The following is a 15,999-nucleotide window of genomic DNA, read 5'->3' as shown; positions in this document are numbered from 1 at the left end:
AGCTGTTGCGTGGTTTTCTAGCGAAACAGGGTACTCTTGCCCAGTTCTCATGTCCTGGGGCTCATGCTCAGAATGGCGTTGCCGAACACAAGCATCGTCATTTGCTTGAGACGGCTCATGCGCTAATGATTGCTGCTTCCCTTCCACCCCATTTTTGGGCTGAGGCTGTTTCCGCATCCACCTATCTCATCAACATTCAGCCATCGACTGCTCTTCAGGGTGGTATTCCTATGGAGTGTCTCACTGGTCGCTCTCCCGACTACTCAGCTCTTCGTATGTTTGGATGTGTGTGCTATGTTCTTCTTGCCCCCCGAGAACGCACCAAACTGACTGCTCAGTCGGTTGAGTGTGTCTTCCTTGGCTACAACGATGAGCACAAGGGCTATCGATGTTGGGATCCTGTAGGTCGTCGCTTGCGCATCTCGCGTGATGTGACCTTTGATGAGTCTCGTTCCTACTACCCACGTTCTTCTTCCTCGAGTTTCTCTGTCGATGACCTTGCTTTCCTTCTCCTTCCCGATACACCCTGCTACGTGCCTCCTGTGTCATCTCTTCCTCTGGCACCTCTCCTCCCCTCTCCCTCACCACTGACCCCATCCTCTCCCTCACCAACGACCCCATCCTCCTCCTCCACCTCTCCACCATCATCTTCAGTTCGTCGCCCTCTCTCACCGTTTCCTCTCCACTATACTCGTCGCCCTCATACTGAGGATGACTCCCCTGATGAGCCTTCCACCTCTGGTGCTCCTCCCTCCACATCTCCCCAGGTTCATAATTTTCGTGCTCGGCCTCGCCCCCCACCTGATCGCTACTCCCCTGATCGGTATGGTCTCTATGCCATTGCTGAGCCCACTTCCTATCGGACTGCCATGACTCAGACTGAGTGGCAGCTTGCGATGGCCGAAGAGCTTGCTGCCCTTGAGCGCTCTGGCACTTGGGATCTGGTTCCTCTCCCTTCCGGCGTTCGTCCCATCACCTGCAAGTGGGTCTACAAGGTTAAGACTCGCTCCGATGGTTCTCTTGAGCGCTACAAAGCTCGCCTTGTAGCCCGTGGTTTCCAACAGGAGCAGGGCCGTGATTATGATGAGACATTCGCTCCTGTGGCCCACATGACCACTGTTCGCACTCTTCTTGCTGTAGCTTCTGTTCGTCAGTGGTCTATCTCTCAACTTGATGTTCAGAACATGTTTCTCAATGGCGAGTTGCGTGAGGAGGTTTATATGCAGCCACCACAGGGGTACTATGCTCCTGATGGTATGGTCTGTAGACTTCGCCGCTCTCTATATGGTCTCAAACAGGCCCCTCGCGCCTGGTTTGAGCGCTTCGCCTCTGTGGTGACCGCCGCTGGTTTCTTGCCTAGTGACCATGATCCCGCACTGTTTGTTCACACGTCTCCTCGTGGTCGGACTCTTCTCCTTCTCTATGTTGATGACATGATCATCACTGGTGACGACACTGACTACATCGCCTTTGTTAAGGCTCGCCTTCGCGACCAGTTTCTTATGACTGATCTTGGTCCACTTCGCTATTTTCTTGGGATTGAGATCTCCTCGACCTCTGATGGCTTCTACATCTTCCAAGAAAAATATATTCAGGATCTTCTTGCTCACGCTGCTCTTGGTGATGAGCGCACGGTTGTGACTCCTATGGAGCTCAACGTTCAGCTTCATGCCACCGATGGTGACCCCTCTTCCTAATCCCACTCGCTATCGTCATCTTGTTGGCAGTCTTGTCTATCTTGCTATTACGCGTCCTGACATCTCCTATCCTGTCCACATCCCGAGTCAGTTTTTTTCAGCCCCCACCTATGTCCACTATAGTCATCTCCTCCGTGTTCTACGATATCTTCGTGGCACGATCTCTCAGCGCCTTTTCTTTCCCCGCTCCAGCTCTCTTGAGCTCCAGGCCTACTCTGATGCTACCTGGGCTAGTGATCCCTCGGATCAATGCTCACTGTCTGCTTATTGTGTCTTTCTTGGTGGCTCTCTTATTGCCTAGAAGACAAAGAAGCAGACTGCAGTTTCTCGCTCGAGTACAGAGGCTGAGTTGCGATCCATGGCTATGTTAACGGCTGAGGTGATCTGGTTACGGTGGTTACTTGAGGACTTTGGTGTGTCTGCTACTACATCGACTCCTTTATTGTCAGACAGTACTGGCGCTATCAGCATTGCACGTGATCCGGTGAAGCATGAGCTCACCAAGCACATCGGTGTGGATGCCCACTTTGTGCGTGCTGCTGTGCAAGATCAGACTCTCGCCCTTCACTATGTGCCCTCTGAGTTACAGTTGGCAGACTTCTTCACGAAGGCCCAGACTCGAGCGCAGCATAGTTTTCTTCTCTCCAAACTCAGTGTTGTTGACCCACCATGAGTTTGAGGGGGGGTGTTAGATGTGTATAGCCCTTTTCGGTTTATCCCCATTGTATAAGGGGTCTCTTGCACTTTACCACACACCTATATATGTATTGGCCTTTGGCCCTCCTGAGAATCTAGTTGCCCATTATCCAACAGCAACTAGTTCAGCTGGTGTGACCACAAGAAGCACGTTGGTTGTGTCCCCTTTTGCAGGGGCGCCTACTGCTGCTACTCAAGGTCAAGCAGTTGCTTCACCGCAAACTCAAACAACGTAGCAGTACCAGCAGAAGCTCAAATGTAAGTGGCACCGCACAATGTTGCTCAAGTTCTTGCACAATCCCCATATGCTCGGCCTCAATTCCCACTGCCCTGCCTGACAGCCCCAACACATGGTGCCAAACCAGTCCTAGAATCAGACCCATGTTCCACTGGTTCAAGCACCAGTTGTTCAGCTGCAGCCTCAGTAGAATCCACCATTGCATTCAGCACCTAAAATTCCACAGATGCAACCATAGGGTGATGTACAACCTGTAACCCATACTGATACTGAGGTTGCCTCCCAGGTGCAGCCATATGTACAACCTCATCCTCCACAACATCAGCAGGTTGTTGCCCAATCATGACATCCGCAAATGCAGCACTAACCTCAGCAGCAACATCTTCAATCTCAGACACAGCACCAGCATCCACAAGTGTAGTAGCAATCGTACGTACCCACATCATCAGTTTTACATCAGCCTCATCCAGCTGCACAACCTCAGAATCATTTAGTACATGCTGTAGCAGGTCATCAATCATATCCGCAGCCTCAGCCAATACATCAGATGCCACGTGGTGCTCCAATTCAATGCCTGCACATGTATCTCACCGACAGTTAGTTGGTCTCAGCATCCTACGCTTGTACACCCTTCGCAGGGTCAATTTCTGTTGCAAGTCCAACACCCAGCTATGCTTGCTCCTCAAGGTACTCTGCACATACCACAACATCAGCAACATGAGCATCATGTTCAGCGACAACCCAGCATCCTTTCCCAAGCACCGCCATAAGGATTTCCTTCACAAACAGGTCAATCATACCATCAAGGAATGTACTCATCAGAACAACAGATCCATTCTCAGCCTTTCCATCCCCATGGACCAACGTCGACTAGTAGGTCTATCAGTATGTTGCAACACAACATCAGTTCCAAGAATCAGGAAAGTCAGAAAGTGCAGCTAATGCTACTGACAATACTGAAGCAGGTGATAATACAAATGGAGGTGGTGAGTCTTCTGGCATAGAACCAGAATCTCTGGGTGATAAAAGTGTGAATGGAGAGCAGAATAATGTTGGTAATAAAAAAATGCAGTACAAACTGGCATTGCATTGGGTGGTGCAGATGGTTCAGACAACGGCAAGGGAAATGGATGATTCTGGTGGCCCAGAAAGTATTTCAGTCTGCAGCTTCAAATACTATGCTTCAGATGTTTCAAAGGGTGCAGCAGGCATCCCAGAAAATTCTGGGAGCATTGGGGTCCTAGATGACACTCCGTTCACTGAGGAGGAGATTCTAAGGGCCGTCCGGGACCTGTCTGCGGTAAGGCTTCTGGGCCTAGTGGTTTTACTGTTGAATTCTTCAGAAAATGCTGGAACATCATCAAAGAGGTTATTATGATAGTAATCCTGCATTTGAGAGCCTCTCGTTTGCACTTGCTAAACACTACCCTTATCACCCTGCTGTCTAAGTCTGACACCATCAATAGAGTCAAAGATTTCCGTCCCATCAGCTTGATGCATTCCATTGCAAAAATCATACGCAAGGCTCTCACCAATCGGCTTTCTCCACACCTCAAAAACTTAATCCCACACTCTCAAAGTGCTTTCAACAAGGAGAGACCTGCTCCAGCACATGGGCTTTGGCCACAAATGGCGAGACATGCTGGCTCTTCTCTGGGAGTCCAGCTCTTCAAGGATCATCACCAATGGGGCTCTGCGCGATTCGTGCACAAGCGCGGCTTGCGGCAAGGAGATCATCTGTCTCCGTTGCTTTTCATGATTGCAATCGCTCTAGTTCATTGGCTCTTTGAGAAGGCTTCGACCGAAGGGATGCTCACTCCACTTGATCTCCCACCCTCCAAGCTTCGCGTGAGTCTATACTCTGACGATGCCGCTCCCATCATTCACTCCTCTGCCCATAACATCTTGGTTACAAAAGCTCTGCTGCACTGCTTCGCCCTGCATGCATCGGGCCTCTGCACACATATGCAGAAAAGTCCATTCTTCCCCATCTGTTGTGATGAAGCGGACTTTGTGATCCATGCTTGCCAGCTTCCCGGTGCAGGTCTCGGCATTCCCCTGCACCTGCCTGATGCACTTTCGGGCAATAACTAGGGCTCATCTTGAACCAATGCTTGATAAAATTGCTGCGAAATTACAACACTGGCACGAGAAGCTGCTGTCCCATGCAACGAGGTTTTGGTGTTGATCAATTCGTTCCCGACGGCTGTTTCGATATACGTACTTGTTGTCAGTATTCAAGCTTGGATGCTGGGCCCTAAAAAAGATTGACAAAATGAGACGGAACTTCTTGCGGATATCGGACCCAGACTCTTCTCACACATCTTGTCTGGTCAGCTAGAAGCAATTTTGCAGGCCTAAAGCTCTGGGCGGCCTGGTCATTACTGATCTTCAGTGGTTCAGCAGGGCCCTTTGGCTAAGATGGGTTTGGTTCAAGTGGATGGACAGAACAAGGAACATTTCAGGTCGTTGGCGCCACCATATCCTGGCAGAACAATGACAACCCGAAAGATATTGAAGAGAATATGAAGCAATTTCGAAGGCTAACTTATATTGATGACGACAGTTTTCAGAGAGGCCCAAGGCCTTTTTGATGGTTTCGATTCATTACCTGGAAGGCCTCCATTCCCACACGAGCCAGGCCCATGTCCTATAGGCTGCCCTGAAGATTTATCAAGCAAACCCATTCAGGTGTTGGTCATCCTGACTTTGTGTCACCTTGTGCAGAATTTGGCCATCACAGAATGCCTAGAAACCCAGGTAAGGATTATAAGATGCTTCTAATAAGTCAAGGCTTGATTTGATTCATGGGTTTAACGAATGAATGAGAGCTTCTAGGTTCAGGCTACTTGATCCTTTTCATAATGTTTCAATGGCTCACTAATCGCTTCAAATGGTTTTTGTTAGGAATGAGCAACTAAATTTAGTGAGGGCCAAAGGCCAATACATATACATGTGTGGAAAAGTGCAGAAAGCCCCTTATACAACGGGGATAAAGCAGAGAGAGACTATACACATCTAACACCCCCTCAAACTCATGGTGGATCAACAACACTGAGTTTGGAGAGGAAAAAGGCATGCTGCGCTCGAGTCTGTGCCTTCGTGAAGAAGTCAGCCTACTGTAACTCAAAGGGCACATAGTGAAGAGCGAAGTCTGGTCCTGCACAGCAGCACGCACAAAGTGGGCATCCACACCGATGTGCTTGGTGAGCTCATGCTTCACCGGGTCACGGGCAATATTGATAGCACCAGTACTGTCTGACAGTAAGGGAGTCGAGGTAGCAGCAGACACACCAAAATCCTCAAGTAACCACCGTAACCAGATCACCTCAGCTGTCAGCATAGCCATGGCTCGTAACTCAGCCTCTGTACTCGAGCGAGAAACTGCAGTTTGTTTCTTTGTCTTCCAGGCAATAAGAGAGCCACCAAGAAAGACACAAAAAGCAGACAACGAGCGTCGATCAGAGGGATCACTAGCCCAGGTAGCATCAGAGTAAGCTTGGAGCTCAAGAGAACTGGAGCGGGGAAAGAAAAGGCGCTGAGAGATCGTGCCACGAAGATATCGTAGAACACGAAGGAGGTGACTATAGTGGACAGAGGTGGGGGCTGAAATAAACTGACTCAGGATGTGAACGGGATAGGAGATGTCAGGACGTGTAACAGCAAGATAGACAAGGCTACCAACAAGGTGACGATAGCGAGTGGGATTAGAAAGAGGGTCACCATCAGAGGCACGAAGCTGAACGTTGAGCTCCATAGGAGTCACAACAGTACGGTCATCACTAAGAGCAGCTCGAGCAAGAAGATCCTGAATATATTTCTCTTGAGAGATGTAGAAGCCATCAGAGGTCGAGGAGATCTCAATCCCAAGAAAATAGCGAAGAGGACCAAGATCAGTCATGAGGAACTGGTCGTGAAGGCGGGCCTTAACAAAGGCAATGTAGTCAGAGTCGTCACCAGTGATGATCATGTCATAAACATAAAGAAGGAGAAGAGTCCGACCTCGAGGAGACGTGTGAACAAACAACGCGGGATCATGATCACTGGGCAAGAAGCCAGCGGCAGTCACCACAGAGGCGAAGCGCTCAAACCAGGCGCGAGGGGCCTGTTTAAGACCATAGAGGGAGCGGCGAAGTCGACAGACCATACCATCAGGAGCATAGTACCCCGGTGGCGGCTGCATGTAAACCTCCTCACGCAACTCGCCATTGAGAAAGGCGTTCTGGACATCAAGTTGGGAGATAGACCACTGACGAACAGAGGCCACAACAAGGAGAGTGCGGACAGTGGTCATGTGAGCCACAGGAGCGAATGTCTCATCATAATCACGTCCTTGCTCCTGCTGAAAACCACGGGCCACAAGACGAGCTTTGTAGCGCTCAAGAGAACCATCAGAGCGAGTCTTAATCTTGTAGACCCACTTGCACGTGATGGGACGAACACCGAAAGGGAGGGAAACCAGCTCCCATTTGCCAGAGCGCTCAAGGGCAGCAAGCTCTTCGGCCATCGCAAGTTGCCATTCAGGTTGGGTCATGGCAGTCCGATAGGAAGTGGGCTCAGCAATAACAGAGAGACCATACCGATCTGGAGAATAGCGATCAGGCGGGGGGCGAGGCCGAGCCCGGAGGTTGTGAATCGGGGGAGGCGTGAGAAGAGGTGCACCAGAGGTGGAAGGCTCATTAGGGGAGACATCCTCAGGACGAGACTGACGAGTATAGTGGAGAGGGAACGGTGAGAGAGGGCGACGGACTAGAGAAGATGGTGGAGAGGTGGAGGAGGAGGATGGAGAAGATGGTGTAGGTGGCGAAGGAGAAGGAATGAGAGGTGCCAGAGGGAGATATGACACAGGAGGCACATAGCAGGGTGTATCGGGAAGGAGAAGAAAAGAGATATCATCCACAGAGAAACTCGAGGAAGAAGGACGTGGGTAGTAGGAACGAGACTCATCAAAAGTCACATCACGCGAGATGCGCAAGCGACGACCCACAAGATCCCAATATTGATAGCCCTTGTGCTCATCACTGTAACCAAGGAAAACACACTCAACCGACGGAGCAGTCAGTTTGGTGCGTTCCCGGTGAGCAAGGAGAACATAGCATACGCATCCAAACATACGAAGAGCGGAGTAGTCAGGAGAGCGACCAGTGAGAGACTCTAGAGGAATACCACCCTGCAAAGCAGTCGATGGCTGAATGTTGATGAGGTAGGTGGATGCAGAAACAGCCTCAGCCCAAAAATGGGGTGGAAGGGAAGCAGCAATCATCAGCGCATGAGCCGTCTCAAGCAAATGACGATGCTTACGTTCGGCAACGCCATTCTGGGCATGAGCACCAGGACATGAGAACTGGGCAAGAGTACCCTGTTCCGCGAGAAAACCACGCAACAGCTGAGAGATATACTCTCCAGCAGAGTCAGCACGAAAAGTACGAATGGGCGTGGAAAACTGGGTACGAACCATGGCAGCAAATCGTTTGTATATAGAGAGAACCTCGCTACGAGATTTCATGAAGTAGAGCCAAGTGTAGCGAGAGAAATCATCAATAAACAAAACATAGTAGCGATGACCACCTTTCGAATCAAAGGAAGCAGGACCCCAGACATCAGAATGAACTAAGTCAAAAGGACGCTGAGATACAGACTCACTAGTAGGATAAGGTAACTGGGTCTGTTTGCCAAGTCTGCGACCATTACACGGTAAGGAGACATCTCCAGATACAGACCCTAAGAGGCCCTGACGAACTAACGAAGACAAGCGAGAGCCACAGATGTGACCAAGATGATGATGCCACTGCTGGAATGACGCAGACGAAGAGGCAGCAAGAGCATGGGAGTCGGCAGAAGTGGTGGCAGCGGAAGGAACACAAAGCCAGTCAACCTCCCAAAGACCCTCTGACTCACGGCGCCGGGGGCCAGCACCAACCAAAACCTTGGAGCGACGATCCTGAATGGAGCAAGAGTCGATATCAAGAATGACACGACAACCAGAATCAGTGAGTTGAGCAGCAGAAAAAAGATTCATGGTAAGACGAGGAACATGCGAGACACTAGGAACAGAGAAGGAGGGAGTGGAAAGAATGCCACGACTAGCAACAGGAAGAGGTGTGCCATCGGCGGTAAGAACATTAACAGGCGAATCAAGAGGTCGGAGAGAAGACAACACAGAAGAATCAGAAGACATGTGGAAGGAGGCTCCAGAATCCAAAACCCACGAAGATGTACCTGACTGTGTAGATGCCTGCGGTGGTGGAGAAGTGGCTGCAGTCACAGTAGCAGCTGAACCAGTCGACGAAGAGCCTGAGGAAGTGTAAGTGCATCTAGTGCCCCTTAGTGATTTTGGTGTATTGAAGACTTATAGGTTAAGTGACTGATGCGTTTGTGAGTGTACATAGGTCTATAAGTCTATAAGGAGTTTGATATTTACAGAGAAAGTCGACCCCTAAAAATGAAGTTCCTCGACTGAAGACTTTGATATTCTGAAGACTTTCTGAAGACTTTGAAAGTGAAGAAATTGGTGTGACCTTGAAGACTTGGTATTCACTTGAGGAACATGAAGCGTGAAGACTTTTGTTTTCATAGTTTCATTTTCTCTTTCTTGAGTCATAGGAAACACCGTACTATTAAAGGGGGTCGAGGAAATACTAAAGAAAAATTTCCATGTGATGCTCAACTCAAAATCCTACACCTACCAATCCCTTCGAGTGAAGCCATTGGAAATCTCATACAGTTCAGTCAAGTTCTTCAGTGACAGAGACGCAGTTCTTCTGGTCACTGATGACTTTGCTCTGACTGAGGAGTTAGAAATTCGCCAGTGCGAATTGCCTACACAGTGAGGAACATGATAGCCCTGAGGAATTTGAGAGTCAAATTTCCGACCGTTGCTGTGCTGCGCGCCGGCTGTCCCAAAATATCTTATCCACCTAACGGTCATATCATTGAAGGACATTTATGTCTTATCATGTCGGGCTGCTCCCTAGGCTATAAATAGCCGCCCCCTACAACCACTAGTTGGTTGGCTGCTCCGAGAGAACTTGACACTTGTCATTTGAGAGCAACCCATCCTCCGAGGACTTTGAGCGAAAATCATCAAGTGAGGAAAATCCCAAAACCAAACCCCCACAAACCCAAAGTGATTGAGCATCACTGAAGAAATTGATCCCGTGTGGATCCGACGCTTGTTACCTTTGAAGACTGTGCTTCTTCCAAACGGTTAGGCGTCAAGGTCTAGAGCATCCAAGAGGAATTGTGGATCGCCGAGTGACCAAGTCTGTGAAGGTTTGGAAGTCACCTGAAGACTTACCACGAGTGATTGGACGAGACCTGCGTGGTCTTAGTTCAAGGAGAATACGGTGAGGACTGGGTGTCCTGAGTTGCGGCTCAGAGACTGGGTGTCCGGGACTACGTGTCCTCGAGTTTAAATACTCAGCCGCTCCAACCAGACGTACAACTGAGACAACAGTTGGAACTGGTTTACCAAATCATTGTCTTCACCAACCAACTGGTTCTATTTCCTCAACCCTTCCATTTCCTCATTACTGTGTTGAATATTGTTCATATCTGTGCTTGAAGACTTTGACTGAATACTTTCTCAAATTCCTCAGTTCAATTTCTTCAGTCTGATTGTCTTCATCTTGTTATCCTGTGTTTACGCTTTCTGTACTCTGTGATAGTCTTCATCTCATCATGATGACTATGCTTGTATCCTGTTATGTTTACTTCTGAGTACTTATTCCGCTGCAAGTAGTTCTTCGCTAAGGAATTTCCTCACCGGCAAATTCCTAAGTGAAGAATTCATAAAAATCACCTATTCACCCCCCCCTCTAGTCGACATAACGCACTTTCAATTGGTATCAGAGCAAGGTACTCCCTTGTTCTGTGTGATTTTGGTTTAACCGCCTGGAGTTTTAGTTATGTCGACCGCAGGTATGAAGAAAGTGACATGCCCTATCTTTGACGGTCATGACTATCCCAAGTGGAAGGCCATGATGAGGAAGCGCCTCATGGCAAGGAACAGCGAGCTGTGGACCGTCACTGAGATTGGTCTTACTGATTTATGCAAGATGGCGAATGCTGATGATATCCGCAAGTACATTCGACTTGACATCATAGTGAAGGATATCATCTGCTCCTGCCTTTCCAGAGATCAATTCGGGCGAATTATGCATCTTGGCAATTCGAAGCTCATCTGGGACCGAATCTCTGATGTCTATGAAGGTCATTGAACTCGTCATGATCCCTGGTTTGAGGACTTCAAGGAATCTCTCAAAACGATGACCTTCGAGCCAGAATCATCATCTTCTGCATCTTGTCTCATGGCAAACGGTGCTGAGGTAACCAAATGCTCCTCATCCGAGTCTTGTGATGATGAATCTGATGGTGATATTGAATCTTGCTATACCAAACTTGTTTGCATTGCCACTAAACAACAAACGGCTTTAGAACAAACTCAAGATATGCTAGACAAAAGTGATAATATGTTGCGCAAAGAAATGGATCAGTCAAAAGCATTGGGTGAATATCTTCAGAGAATTCACTCCAAGTTTGACGCCCTTCAAGATCAACATAATACCCTCTTGACTGATCATGAGAAGCTTTCTTCTGAATCTCTTCAAAGAAAGGAAGATCTTGAAAAGCTAAGAGTGTGTTATGAAGATCTTCTGAAGGAGCGCGATTCATTACTAGCTCAACAAATCAGCGCTTCTCAGGAAGAATTTGTTCCTCCATGCTTAAAGTGCATTGAACGTGAATCTGCTAATTCTTCACCTGAATGTTCAAATGCTTCAACTGTTACAAATTCTTCATTTGCCTCTGCTATCACTAATTCCTCATCTGAGGACATTGCTAGTATCACTGACAATGCAGGGCCGAAGGAATTGTACATGACAGGCATGTACAAAAGCCTCAAAGGGCATCAGACACTTTGTGATGTGCTTAAAAAGCAGATCCTCAACAGAAACCCTAGGAAAGAGGGTATTGCCTTTGAGAGGAAACTCAATGCTGATGGAACATATTGGAAGCCTGAGCAGTACCCCAAAACCTCATGGGTTGCTGCAAAGGGACCTCCAGTTGATCCGTCTAACTTATCTGGCTTTACATGTAAATCTCCTCATTCTTCTGATGAGTCATTTGACTCCAACTATAAACTGTTCAAAAATCAGAATGGTGAAGTATTTGCTAGATATGTTGGCACTAACTGCAGGAACGGTTCCCCTATGAAGAAAATCTGGGTTCCCAAAAGTTATGTTGAAAGTCTTCAGGTGAATGTCCTCATGACACCACCTGTGAAGAACAGGAACCCCAGATCAAACTCTTCATATGGACCAAACTCTTCATATGGATCCAAGTCCTCATACGGACCAAATTCCTCACATGGATCAAATTCCTCAAAAGGATCAAAGTCCTCATATGATTATCATCGTGCTAACAACTCTATCTTGCAGGGTAGAGCTAAGGGCTATGAATATGTGCATTATTCTTCAAATCATTATGTTCATAAGTCCTCGAAGAATTACTCTGCTTATTCATATGCTTACCCTAACCCCTCTTATGTGAAACGAAACGGTTTGGCATCTTTGCCACCTTTCTCATATGGTGCTCGCAGAATGATGAATTCTTTGCCACCCCTCCAGATGTGGGTGGTGAAGAAAAAGAACTAATCTCTTATGCAGGGTCAGGTCTCCAGACGTGCTTTAACGTCTGAAGAATTTGCTGGGGACCTGACGAAATTGCCTGAAAGGACGTAGGCGAATCATGATGAAATGAACCTTCATTTCACACGTCCTCATACTTCTATATCTGTTTACTGCTTGATGAAATTCATCTGATGAACTCGATATCATATTCTTCACCGATGAAGCATATGAGATTGTAAGCTACACTAATTCATCTGCAGGATGATCAACCCAAAACTACTGAATGGGTCCTCGATAGTGGATGTACAAATCACATGACTGGTGACAAGAATCTATTGATGGATGCTCCTTTATCACCTTCACCTCTGAAGCATATCATCTTTGCTGACAAAGGCAAAAGTCAGGTATTGGGTCTTGGTAAGGTTGCTATCTCTAAGGATAAACACATGGACAAAGTCATGCTTGTTGAGTCCTTAGGATACAATCTCATGTCAGTCTCAATGCTTTGTGATCTTGATATGGTTGTCGTCTTTGGCAAGTATCGCTGTGTTGTGATTATGGAAGCTGACAATTCCAAAGTATTCGAAGGCTTTAGGAGAGGAGATCTGTATATTGTTGATTTCTCTACAGGACCACAACCAGCCGTGTGTCTACTTGCAAAAGCTTCAGAAGGCTGGCTATGGCATCGACGACTTGGTCACGCAGGCATGAGGAATTTGATCACGCTTGCAAAGAAGAAGCATGTCATTGGCATTGAAAATGTCAAATTCCTCAAGGATCACTTATGCGGAGCCTGTGAAGCTGGAAAAATGACCAAGGCCAAGCATCCAGCGAAGACTATCATGACCACTACCCGTCCATTCGAATTGCTTCACATGGACCTCTTCGGACCTAATCATTATTCAGCAGTCACTAATGATGCATCTCTATATGGTTTTGTAATTGTTGATGATTATTCTCGATATACATGGGTACACATTGTTACTTACAAACATGAAGTGCAGGAAGTCTTCAAACGATTTTCCTCGAGGGCTTCAACCAACTTTGGTGTGAAGATCAAGCATATCAGAAGTGACAATGGAACTGAGTTCAAGAATTCCGGACTTGATGCCTATCTTGATGAACTTGGTATTACTCATGAGTTATCTGCTCCCTATACTCCTTAGCAAAATGGCGTCGTGGAGCGCAAGAACAAAACTCTTGTTGAGATGGCTTGCACTATGCTTGATGAATACAAAATGCCTCAACATTTTTGGATTGATGCAATTGATACTGCGTGCCACATCATCAACAGAGTATATCTTCACAAATTCTTCAAGAAGACTGCCTATGAACTCCTCACTGACAAGAAACCCAATGTGAGTTATTTCAAAGTCTTCGGTGCTAAATGTTGGATTAGAGATCCTCACCACAACTCTAAATTTGCACCGAAAGCACATGAAGGTTTTATGCTTGGTTACGGAAAGGACTCGCACACCTACAGAGTCTTCAACATTGTTCTTCACAAGATTGTTGACACTGTAGATGTGCGGTTCGATGAAACTAATGGCTCGCAAAGAGAGCACCTACCTTCTGTGTTAGATGAACCAGCACCTGAGGATGCTATCAAGCTCAAGGCAACTGAGGATGTCATTCCTACTGAAGAATCTACTGAAGAATTCATTCCTGTTCATGAAGAACGTCGAGCTGATGCACCTGAAGAACATGATGAGGAAAATGGTGCTGAAGAAAATGCTGATCAAAATCCTCAGCGACAACCAGCTCATCCTCGCGTTGCAAAAGAAGTGCAAGTGGAGAAGATTCTCGATGACATTAGCGCACCAGGTCCTCTCACACGCTCAAAAGCTTCACATTTATCTAACTTTTGTGGGCACTATGCTTTTGTCTCTATCACAGAGCCCACTAAGGTAGATGAAGCATTTCTGGAGCCGGAGTGGATTCAGGCTATGCAAGAAGAATTACATCAGTTCGAGCTTAACAATGTCTGGGAATTGGTCAATCGCCCAGATCCTCGCAAGCATAATATCATTGGCACAAAGTGGATTTACCGCAACAAGCAAGATGAAAATGGCCTAGTGGTGAGGAATAAGGCACGACTAGTAGCTCAAGGCTACACACATGTTAAAGGAATTGATTTCGATGAAACTTTTGCACCTGTTGCTAGACTTGAGGCTATTCGCATATTACTTTCTTACGCTAACCATCATGATATCATCTTATATCAAATGGATGTGAAAAGTGCATTCCTCAATGGTAAGCTTGAGGAAGAAGTATATGTTGCTCAACCCCCAGGTTTTTGAAGATCCAAAGAATCCTGACAAAGTCTTCAGACTTGATAAGGCCCTGTATGGCCTCAAGCAAGCCCCTCGGGCGTGGTATGATACATTGAAGGAATTCTTCGTAAAGAATGGCTTCACACCCGGTTCACTCGACCCTACTCTCTTTACTAAATCATATGATGGTGAACTGTTTGTGTGCCAAATATATGTTGATGATATTATCTTTGGCTGTACTGACCAACGTTATAGTGATGAATTTGCCTATATGATGAGTGAAGAATATCAAATGTCTATGATGGGAGAGTTGAAATTCTTCTTAGGTCTTCAAATTCGTCAGCAGCGCAACGGCATATTCATATCTCAGGAGAAATACCTCAAAGATGTACTGAGGAAATTCGGCATGCAAGATTGCAAAGGCGTCAAAATTCCTATGCCCACAAATGGCCATCTATGCACTGATGAAAATGGTATTGACTTCGATCACAAGGTATACCGCTCCATGATTGGTTCTTTATTGTACTTATGTGCATCTAGGCCAGATATAATGCTTAGTGTTTGCATGTGTGCCCGATTTCAAGCTGCACCAAAGGAATCACACCATAAGGCTGTGAAGCATATTCTTTGATATCTAGCTCACACACCAACACTAGGATTATGGTACCCCAAGGGCTCTGCTTTTGATCTCATTGGATATTCTGACTCTGACTATGATGGTGATCGTGTGGACCGCAAGTCAACATCTGGCACTTGTCATTTCCTCGGACGATCTTTGGTCTGTTGGTCCTCGAAGAAACAGAACTGCGTATCACTGTCTACTGCTGAAGCTGAATACATTGCTGCTGGCTCATGCTGTGCTCAACTGCTTTGGATGAAGCAAACCCTCAAGGACTATGGCGTCAACGTGAAGAATGTGTCTCTCCTCTGCGACAATGAGAGTGCCATCAAAATTGCTCACAACCCAGTTCAGCACTCGAAGACAAAGCACATCCAGATTCGTCATCATTTTCTTCGTGATCATGTGTTGAAGGGCGACATCTCCATCGAGCATGTGAAGACTGAAGAACAGCTGGCTGATATCTTTGCTAAGCCCTTGGATGAGAAGAGATTTAGCAAGTTGCGGTGTGAGCTAAATATCTTAGAATCTTCGAATGTTCTTTGAAAAGGACACACATCCTAACCCTTATGCAGAATTGATGACTTAGATGTGCAACACATGAAGAAACGTTTTTCTTCAATTAATGAAGAATAACACTCTAAGTGTGAAGAAATTAATGAAGATTTTGATTCTCAAAACCCTACGACAATTGTACGCGGTGTCTGAAATCATCATTCTTATACGATGGGCCACGCCACCACAAAAAGTTGAAAATCTTCAATTTGAGTTTTTCCTCATTTTTGAAATTCTTCAGTTTTTCAAATTCTTCAACTTTGCAAAATCTTCACTGTTTCCGTCGTTTTTC

The sequence above is a fragment of the Triticum dicoccoides genome, chromosome 6B (genome assembly GCF_002162155.2).
Source record: "Triticum dicoccoides isolate Atlit2015 ecotype Zavitan chromosome 6B, WEW_v2.0, whole genome shotgun sequence".
Classification (NCBI taxonomy): domain Eukaryota; kingdom Viridiplantae; phylum Streptophyta; class Magnoliopsida; order Poales; family Poaceae; genus Triticum; species Triticum dicoccoides.
Note: the sequence above shows the minus strand (reverse complement) of the source record.